Below are 10,573 nucleotides of genomic sequence, written 5' to 3'. Positions count from 1 at the left end.
AATAAATCCTAATTAATCTACACGGACTCATGGTTAAATACCGAACTTATTTCCGGCCTTTAGGCTCAATCGGACTTCCATCCCTGTCTGATTTGGACTCTATCGGTTGCAATCCCATTGCATCCAGCTTCCTGTTCCCAGCTGATTCAGGCCTCCCTATCTGATTTGGTTTTCAACCGTGTTTCAATCAATAACGGCTGATTTGCCAAAATCTGGCGTTAACAACAACACACCGCATATATCAATTTGAGTTAAAATTTTACTGAAACACACTACCATCGAGCACACCAATAGTCTAAACTAACTCAAGTTAATTTTTAACTTCTTGTTTTTCAACCCAAACATTGACATTAAGTGCAGTTAAAAATTTACGGGAGGACACACAGACAGTAAGAAGAAGTGCATCATCTAGCTATAACATACAGTTAAATTTTAACTGACACACAAACATCATGTAATATTTTTCGCTTGTGTCCAGTTAATTTTTAACTCTTTGGTGCATCCTGCAAGCGGAGTATAAGTTAAAGTTTAACTCAACAACATCGTGGGGGTATTCAAATGTAGCTGTTTTTATATGTCAGTTACTGTGATTCGTGGTAGCAAATCTTCCAGTGGTTGGCACATCAAAACCATTTTTCCATTGTGTGAGAACGACTCCTCCATTTTTCTCGCAGCGTTTGTTCTTGAAGCGATCTCCGGCGACGGCGCAACGCTTTGCCTGCGATCTTTTTCTCCTCAATCTCAGGTGGCTAGCAGGTAAGTCCAAACATCATCGTCTTCACAATACATTACACATCCCGTACGTAATACATAGGGTTCATCACTAACTGCATCTTACACAGCACACAAGCCTGAACATGGACGTTTCAAGAAAAATGTCGTCAAAGGTGAAGAAGATTAGGCTCCCAGACTCCCAAAACCGGTGTGGTTATCGCCACGCACGCCTTTCTCTCTCTGTTCATTTTCCATTTTTTTTGTTGTGTGAGAATGACTCCCCCATTGTTCTCACTGCGTTTGTTCTTGAAGCGATATCCGGCAACGACACAATGCTTTTCCGACGATCTTTTTCTCCTCAATCTCAGGCGGCTAGCAGGTAACTTCAAGCATCATCGTCATCACAATATAATACACATATCGTCCTGCCTATAATACTTAGGGTTTATCGCTAACTACATCTTACACAGCACACATGCCCGATCATGGAGGTCTCTGGAAAAATGTCATCAAATGTGGCCATCTGGTGGGTTTAGGTAGTGTTGACATCAAAATGTGAAAGTTGACGCGTCACACACGAAGGTCTGGGAGTCAATCTTAGACAGCTCCAGTGCAGGACCTAAATTCTTAGAAGGTGCGCGGGCGTGCCAGTCAGTTTGATCCTACAACTGACAAGATAAACAATAAAACAGACCGATCGGCTATCGAGCCAATAGGTAACTAATAATCCAGCAGATCAGATGTTGATGCTGTAATGGTTAGCCGATAGGATGAACGATCGGCTGTAAAAAGCTTGGATCGGTTAGAAACTTGATAGAAATAGACTTGAAATAAATATTTGACCAACATAACCCGCCAAGTTACTTATTAATCTTAGTCGATCGGACGAGCCCCTATAACCAGATTAAACTAGACATGCAGAGATTGGACTTAACCAAGACAATATGCAGTCGAGCATGATATGATCATAAGAAACATGAAGATCGATAAGGCTAATAAATAAACCGACGAATTACTTGGAATAAACAATGAACCATATGTTACGATCGGCTAAAACCAATTTGCATGTAATTCTCATAAGCCGATGCAATATAAATAACTGCTGATCTAACTAAATCAAACTGATTGGTATAGAAATAATGCATGTGAATCGGCAAAAATCATCGGCTATAGACGGCGGACAAACAACCAAGATCTATAAAATATCTAGCCCAGATTGCTAAGAATAATCATAGAAGATCGGACCCAACCGAGACAGTTCGAGATTAAACCTAGCAATGTCAAGATAGATACTAAACAGATCTTGATTGCTGTCAAGCCAATGAGCTGATGACTGGTAACTTATCGGCTGGTACTTCGATAAAACAATGAACAAAATACATCGATCTGATATAAATCATTTAACAAACGTAATCTACTAGATCGGACCTAACCGAGACAGTACTAGATTGAATATGTCAAATAGCGAATATCAAACCAATATAAATCACCCAAAGTGGTTGACCAGATCAACTCAAAACACAAGAGTGCTCTAAGTTGAAACTGATACGATAACTAGCAATTGTGCAACTAGATTAGAAGATCAGACTGAACCGAGATAGTTCTAATCTAGTTGAACGATTACCGTGGCCCGGCGGAACGATGGACTTACCCCTCCGTCGGAGATCGAGACGATGCAGCCCTGCGTCAGGTGCCAAGTTCCGCCGGAGTTGAAAACCTCGGACAAGAGGGTGGCGATGCGCCGAAAGAAGTTCATCTAATTGATGTGTAGATAGATTTACATTGACCCGACGCATACATATTTATACCCTTGGGTGGGGCTAGGCCGTGTTGGACACGACATACAACTCCTAATGGATAAAAAGAAATAACAAACTCGTAGATAAATTCTATCTCTAACACACAAGTCCTGATCGAACTCTAATCTCTTAGAGATAAAATCCTAACTAACTCTAATTAACAGATAAAATTAAATTACACGGACTCTGATTATTCCCGAATCTATCTGTAACAATCTAGGCCTAATCGGACTCTATTTCTTATCCGATCCGGACTCCATTGGCTGAATCCGAGTTGTATTCCGGCTGGTCTTCTATCCGATTGTCCTGTTAACTATCCGATTCGGTCTTTAATCATAGTTTAATCTCCAACGGCAAATTACCAAATTCTGGCGTTAACAGGTAGTCAACGACCGATGGTGGAGAAGGGCATAGTGTAGAAACATAGCACATATCCTCGGTGGTGACAACAATGTCCTCTTCCATTGACGGTGACGGCGGGAATAGATTTGACGATGTCGGGGGAGGGGGCCCGACACAAGAAACTCTTCTGGCATCTCATAATCTGTTGTAAACTCTTTCGACAACTTAACTTCAAACACAACATCAGCGCCCACAATGGGTTTTTTCACACACCTCGCTAGGGTTCTCAGTGGTACACGTTTGGGTTTTTTGGTTAATGAATCTGATTGGTGTAGATGAAACCGACTATACTCTGTGTTTTTTGTGGAATGTCTAATTAGTGTCATAAACATCTGGAAGCAATTTTTGGACCCAATAGCGCGTGTGCGTAGTAACAATTAGGTTTATGTGTATTTCGCTAGAAACTTACAAGAACACATTGTTGGTTTTTCCAAGATCTACATGATGAAACCTGAGAAGAAACAAGAGCAACCTACACTAGAATGGTTAAGTCTTTTGAAAGGAATTAGTAAGTCTTTTTTCGTCTGCACTTCATATTCTCTAATCAAAATACTTGGGTGCAATATATTTCAATTTTTTCAATGTGTTACGAAAAATATGAGGAGAAATTATAGAGGTAGATGATGGGGGGGAATGGTAGCAGCGCGAGCCCACCAGAAGAATGTCCATCTCATGCTAGGAAACAAAAGAAGAAAGCAATAGGTTTTAAAATCTACAAACATTTGTAATATTAATTATTCTTCTTCAAGATATAACATAATTTATTATTATTGTGATGGTAGGAAATGGCAAGAAAGTTGGTCGTGGTACATTGAAAGGACTAGCAGCAATGGCAAAGAGGGTGAAGGCTCGCACTCAGAAATTAAAAATTGATTTCTCTGAAAATCTAGGAGGACCGTGTGGAGATAATATGCGTACATTTGTGGATAAAATTGTTATGTTTACAAGGTTGCATGTCCACTCATTGGAGTTAGACAGTGGAAACATGTTAGCCAAGAGGTCAAGAATTTAATTGTAGAATCTTTAATGGTACGTTTATTGCCCATATTTCCTCAGTTAATGTTACATATTGATAAAGACACTTTACTACATTTGGTTTACATTTTTTGTTTCAAACAGAGTATATGGGACAAGGGGAACATGGCTGACCCAGAGGAAAAAATATTGATGATTTCGAAAAAGTGGTACAAAGGGTGGCAATCCACTTTCAGCGCTACATACAAGGCATACGACGGTTACGATGCCCGAATGAAACGTAAGCCTGAAGACTTGGACATTGTGGAGTGACACTATTTGAACATGTACTTTGGAACTCTCAGTTCAAGGTATGTGACTATTTCCAAATTTTGTTAAGTTCAACATGAGCAAAGTTTTTCATTCCTTAATATTACTTGTTCACTCATTGCAGAAGGTTAGCAGCCAGAATTCTTCAAATCAGTAGGAAATGAAAACTATGCATATGATGGGTTCGAAGCCTTTCTCTCGGTGTAGTTGGGAAGACGTAATAATGAATTTTTAGCATTGTTCTCAGATTGTAATACAAAATATTAATGGTGCATACTAATGCAATTGCAGAGAGATTTAGAAATTGGTGTTGAGCCAGGGCCACTAGAGCTTTGGAAGACAACTCATATAAAGAGAGACAAATGGTCAAATGAGATGTCTGAGACTATTTACGTGAGTACAAAAATACTTGTATTTTTATTATAACTTGTTTTTTCATTGCAATATGATATGCTTTTGATATCATACAAATGTATCTATACCTCAGACTAATGCAGCTAGGAAGTTGTCAATGGTTGAACCACAAGAATTGGGTCAAGAAGAGTCATTAAATGATGCATCTTCACCTCAACAAGACTTAGTTTTCTAGCAAACCTACATGAAAACAAAAGGCATTAAATCACCCAAGGTACGTGGCCATGGTTACCTATCCAATCTAAATCGAAAGCAGTTGTTTCATGAGACAATTCAAGAGCAAACACGTGAGATTCAGAAATTAAAAGAACAGCTAGCAAAGCAAGCTGCTGATAAAGAAGCAGAGAAGAACAACTCACTGATGCAAGAGGTTAAAGCAATGATGGTGCAACAGCAATGCAATGAGGAGGTATTCTTATTTACATAATTTTGAAAGTATATTGCTTATATTGTGATTATGACAATTGCACTTATGGTTGGATATATATAAGACTGATGATTGCTTATGTGCTTTTTTTTTCTAAATACACAGATTCCTACCACTGCAATCAATAATACAACAACAAAAAACAATCAAGCTCCAACAACCGAAACCAACAATACACCACTTAGTGAAGATACCAGCAATCAAAATACAATTCAAGAAACACTAGTGCAGAGCACTATCCAAACACCAATGAGGATGAGGTAATTAAACTGAGAGAGCATTCCAATCATCATTGTTTAATGCATTCAGGTATAGTTAACATTGTTCTCAACCTTATAATTCAGGTTGAGCCACAAAGCTTTATCACAGCACAAAAAGAAAATATTCCCCCTGCTTCCAAACCTAAATCTCCAAAATTACAAAGAATTAGTTCAACATCAATCATGGTAAAGGTAAAGGAGACAAATTTATTTCGTCACACCAGCTTCGACATGGTGCTGCTAAAACACGAGCAAGCAAAATGAAACAACAGGTAACATCTATAATTGTGTTTACATACTTCCATCAAATATTTATAGTTCATTTGTAATTGGTGATATAAAAAAATGAACTATCGGGTAGTCAATGTCCTATCTAACTTGGAACGTTATGTTTTTTTTAAACAGGAACTTGAAGCTTAGGGTTGATTGGTTTTAACGCCCGCCGATGGAGAAACTTTTAAACAATTTCTACTTTTTTTAACTAGTTTGGAAAAGACAAACAATCTCTTACTTTCATGTGTGTTTACTTGTGACAGTTATAGAATGGTTGAGTTATAATCAATTTAGTTGATTATTGATTCGGTTGTAATTGTGATTAATGTTCTGGTTACAATTATAATATATATGTTTTGCAACATATACTATTAATTGTATAATAAAAACTTACGTTTCTAATTCGGAGCATTTCAATACTTGCACTGCTATTAAAAATACTGCAATGAGCATATCCTGTTGCTATATGTGTTTGCTTCAACAATGCAAAATTTCGCTGCGAAACCTGTTTAATGTATTACAACGACTCTTATTGGATGCAATACACTTACAGTATTTAGCAACCACAAATATGTTGTTGCAATACACTAGACATATATAGCAAGATAGGCATATATGTTATACTACCTTATAAGTATATAGCAACGGCTGAGCGATCATTGGGATACGTACCAAGCATATGACAACCACATGAAGCGTTGCGATTCCCTTCGAGCAAGTAGCAACGACATGTTTTGTGTTACGCTACCCTTCAAGCGTATAGCAACACGTCACATTGTTGTGATATACTTTAGGTATATTACAACATCAAATGATTTTTTTGCAACAAACGTAAAGTGAGGCAATATCGGGTATTGCAACACATCTATTTCATTGGAATAAAGCATATTTGCAACTAACATATATGATTGCAGTAATCAATATAGCAACGACCATGTGGTTGCAAACACTACTAATGCAACTACTATTTTCGTTGCGCTTTCAATATATTTCCACAACATACATTGTTGCGATATCGCCTATTTATCGCAACATTGAATAATTCTGAAGCAATAATCTATTGCATCGCCTGTACTCCCAACGCTATTTTTTCATTGTGATTTTTACAAATTGCAACAAAAATACTCTTATTGCAACATTTTCACATTGTTGCACCAGCCGGAAAACCTTGTAGTATATCATAACATAGATCAATTACTTTCAACTCTTCATCACACTCTTCATCGAGGTTTCATCATCGATGGAACATGGCACCTAACACGAGCTGCATCATCTCGATCTCCGGTGGAGGGGTTTCACTACAAGAGATCTTATTATAGATGACGCTTTATTTACGTCACAAACATTGAATTTTTTGTCATGTTTCCTAATCTATGATGCTCGCGTGACGAAAATTCATTCGTCACCTATCATGCGTCTCTAATGATGTTCTATGACGAAACCTTATTTTTTTTGTCATTAATCTAGTGACGACCCTTCTATCGTCATAAGTCTATGACGTCCATTTTCGTCACCATCAAGCCCAGAAATTGTCATGAGATGCCATGTGGCCTGTTAAGGCCCATGTAATTAGCAACATGTTTATGGGCCAGCCTTGTTAAAGCCCATGTACTAAGAAACATGTTTATGGGCTAGGCCTATTATAATTCCAATTAGACTTTAATAAATTCAGCCCAATTGCATATTCATTCAAATTGCATTTGGCCCATCCATATTCAAAAGGCCCAATAAGCCCAAGCGTTCCAACGAAATTGCATTTGGCCCATGCACTCAAGAAGCCCATATATCAAACAGATTTAACCCAATTAAAATCCAATACAACCCAATTAACATCCACACATCTGACATCTTATAGCCCAATTAACAATATTCAGCCCACATGCACTAGCTCACATTTAATACAGATCCACAAAACAGTTGATCACAGATTTAGAAAAAAACAAACAAATATCATAGGTTATCCACAAGTCAATTACATGATCAACTAATTACATCCACAAATCACCATCTAAAACAAGTTCAATTACATCACATGTTGACTGACCAGGCCAATGCATTCGGAGTGTTAGGCCCAGATGGGCTACCAGTGGACTGAGCCAATGACCGGCTATGGGATTTCAGCAGCAATTCAATTTTCAGAACCTTTACATCACTCAAAATAGTCAGGATTGTCCTATTCAAAGAAACTTGGATCAGCAACAACAAAAACATAGGAGTAAAATGCATTTTATTGAAGATATTGATTGTGTATTATGACCAAGATGCTAAACATTTTACCTTTTTACCTTATGCCATCTACCCTTCGGTGGTCAGTGCAAACCATTAACCATGAAACAAATCAGCACAACAAGCACATTTTACCTTATGCAATCTACCCTTTGGTGGTCAGTGCAAACAATTAACCATGAATTAAATCAAGGAAATAAAACATATTGCAGCATGCCAACACAATTTACAACAGATTGGGGATGAAGATCAAAATGGGACCTGAGCAAATCTTGCTAGACTAAACTCTTTCATCTTAATATAATAGTATGAGAAGTTCCCAAATCCAGGGAACATCCAGACATAGGCAGCAATGAAAGCACAAATTCCATTGTATATTTCACGGTTGGCAAAACATGACCTATATACTTCCAAGTATTTTCAAATGTATTGATATACAAATAGAGATAATCATATCAATATTCCCCTTCTCATGATTATCATTGCCATGGCCAACTGTATGTGGCATTTTCTAGCGTGACAAGTAAGGACGGACTGAAGGTATTGATCAATGATGATTCGGACTGTCCAGGAGAAGATTTGGCCAAAAACATGGTATACAAAGAGATATTCTAATTTTATTTCTCATGCTAAAGCTCTATAGAGCACTCATATTCTGCTATATCCTATCACAGGAATTTCATACGAACAGATATATGCTAATGTATAACACAAAAGTGAAAATAATACAGCATTTCAGTGTTCAGTTATTTCAATATACACGAGACCAGTTGACAAGGTCATCGATGAACTGAATCACTCACCTGAAAATGGTGGTCAGCCAAAGCACCGCCACCAAAGAGACGGAGCCGCTCACCCCAATATCTGCCCTACCATCACTGCAGCAACCTGGAAACCATTGTCAGAAGTTTACCGGATCGCCCGACGCCGGAGCAGCACTGCAGTCTGCAAACTGGAGCACGCGTGCCGCCGCCTGCTTCCCGCCGCCTGACAGGACGCCCACACGCTACGCCCTCGGCCCTTCGGTCTCCAGCGCCGCCCCCTTCGTGGCTCGGCCCTCCGGCGGTCACCACGCGCCGTCCCCGCGACCCTTCCCGGCGCCACGCCGAGTGCCGACACGCCGCTGCCCACAGCCCGCCTGCCACCGCCCCCTCCCAGCTTCCGCACCGCGTGCCGACGCCGGCGCCCTCTGTGGCTCGGCCCTGCGGCGGTCGCCACGCGCCGTGCCTGCGCTCCCCCTCCCGGCTCCCCATCGCGTGCCGACGCGTAGCCCGCCCGCCACCGCCCCGTCCCGGCTCCCGCATCGCGCGCCGGCGCCGGTGCCCTCCGGCGGCCGCCACGAGTTGTGCCTCTGCCCCCACATGGCTCCCCACCGCGCGTAGCCCGCACTCCCCTCACCGCTGCTCCTCGAGAGCTCGCCGCCGTCAGGATTCAGTTGTCACCTCGCTGCCCGATCTGCAAGGGAGATGAGAGGAGATGGAGAGGAGGTGGGAGGTGGCGGCTGGAGAGAAGAGGGAGAGAACGATGTTGTGGAGAAGAGGGTTTTGTATACCACTAGGGTTTGGGTCACGATCTGAGCCATTGGATCGGCGATCGACGGATGGAAATAATTGGCTATTTTGGGCCGAAACGGACTTGTCTCATTCCTTCTCAGCTTAACGTTTTTGTTTTTTCCTTTTTATATTAATGGCACTGTTACGAAGTAACACATACAAATAATTATCTAATACGCACCAATATATTATTTATATATAGTAGACTAGTTATAAGTTGTCTTTTAGTAGTCTTAAGAATTTTGGAATTTATTTACTATTTTCTATATGTTAAATAAATTTCTTACTAAAAATTAATTCAAAATTAAACTACGGGTGCATCTAATAAGATACCAAAAAATACATAAAAATTATATTTAGGCTCATGTCTTCCATTCTAACCCATGCGCTAAAGATAGATGAAAAAATAAATTGTCTTCTATGAAAAATATAAACTTATATCTCTAAATTACCACGTAATAATTACAATAATATCTAAATTTGGTAAAAAAAATTATATAAATTTACATGACAGCATATTTTTGGTCCATAAGCTTTCCATAAAAAACTTAAATGATTTTAATAAAGTAGGGTCATACATTGTTTATAAATAGATATACTTGTCACACAGTTTCTTATAACTATAAGTCAAACATTGAGATATTAATACCCCATAACATTTTCTAACTCATATGCACCTTAAATTTAGATACAATCTTATTTTAACACATAATAATAGAGAATATGAACTTACATTAGCAATTATTACAATAAAACATGTTTTATATTCTCTATTTAGGTGGAAGAAAAGAAGACATACAAAAACGATTCAAGGAATAGTAATTAACATTAGAAATAATGGAGTTAAATGAAACTTCATGATTTTAGAAAAAATCAGAAAATAAACGTTGGATTTGGAATTATTACGAGGGAGAAATACCAGTTTCAAATTTTAATTCCAGATTAAAAAGAGAGATGAACCAACGTCTGTTATTCATCTCAATCTATGTGGCGAATCGAAGCCGTTCATTTGCACCACGTGTCGAGCATCTAAGCTGTGATCCGTGTGACGCCTTAACTGGCCAATCAGCGCACAACGTTATCTGCATGAATCCATGTCGATGCCGCGCGCCATTTCGCCCCTGCCACGCGTCGTCGCTCGTGCTCGATGGCGTGGGGTCAGTGGGACAGATGAGGCGGCAGTGCGAGCGCGCCAGTGAGCTGGGCCGGCCCAAGCGGCAG

At 39.5% G+C, this 10,573-nt stretch overlaps 1 long non-coding RNA gene across 1 annotated transcript; it reads right to left on the bottom strand.

The window, feature by feature from the left end:
• Nucleotides 1–7,501: 7,501 nt before the first annotated feature.
• Nucleotides 7,502–9,300, bottom strand: LOC107305404. The gene is made up of 2 exons (XR_001551554.2): nt 8,603–9,300; nt 7,502–7,746 (listed from the first exon to the last, which is right to left on the bottom strand). It is a non-coding gene; the product is annotated as an uncharacterized LOC107305404 (long non-coding RNA).
• Nucleotides 9,301–10,573: the final 1,273 nt, after the last annotated feature.

The sequence above is a fragment of the Oryza brachyantha genome, chromosome 12 (assembly GCF_000231095.2).
Source record: "Oryza brachyantha chromosome 12, ObraRS2, whole genome shotgun sequence".
Taxonomy (NCBI): Eukaryota; Viridiplantae; Streptophyta; class Magnoliopsida; order Poales; family Poaceae; genus Oryza; species Oryza brachyantha.
Note: the sequence above shows the minus strand (reverse complement) of the source record. Positions and strands in the feature narration are given on the sequence as shown.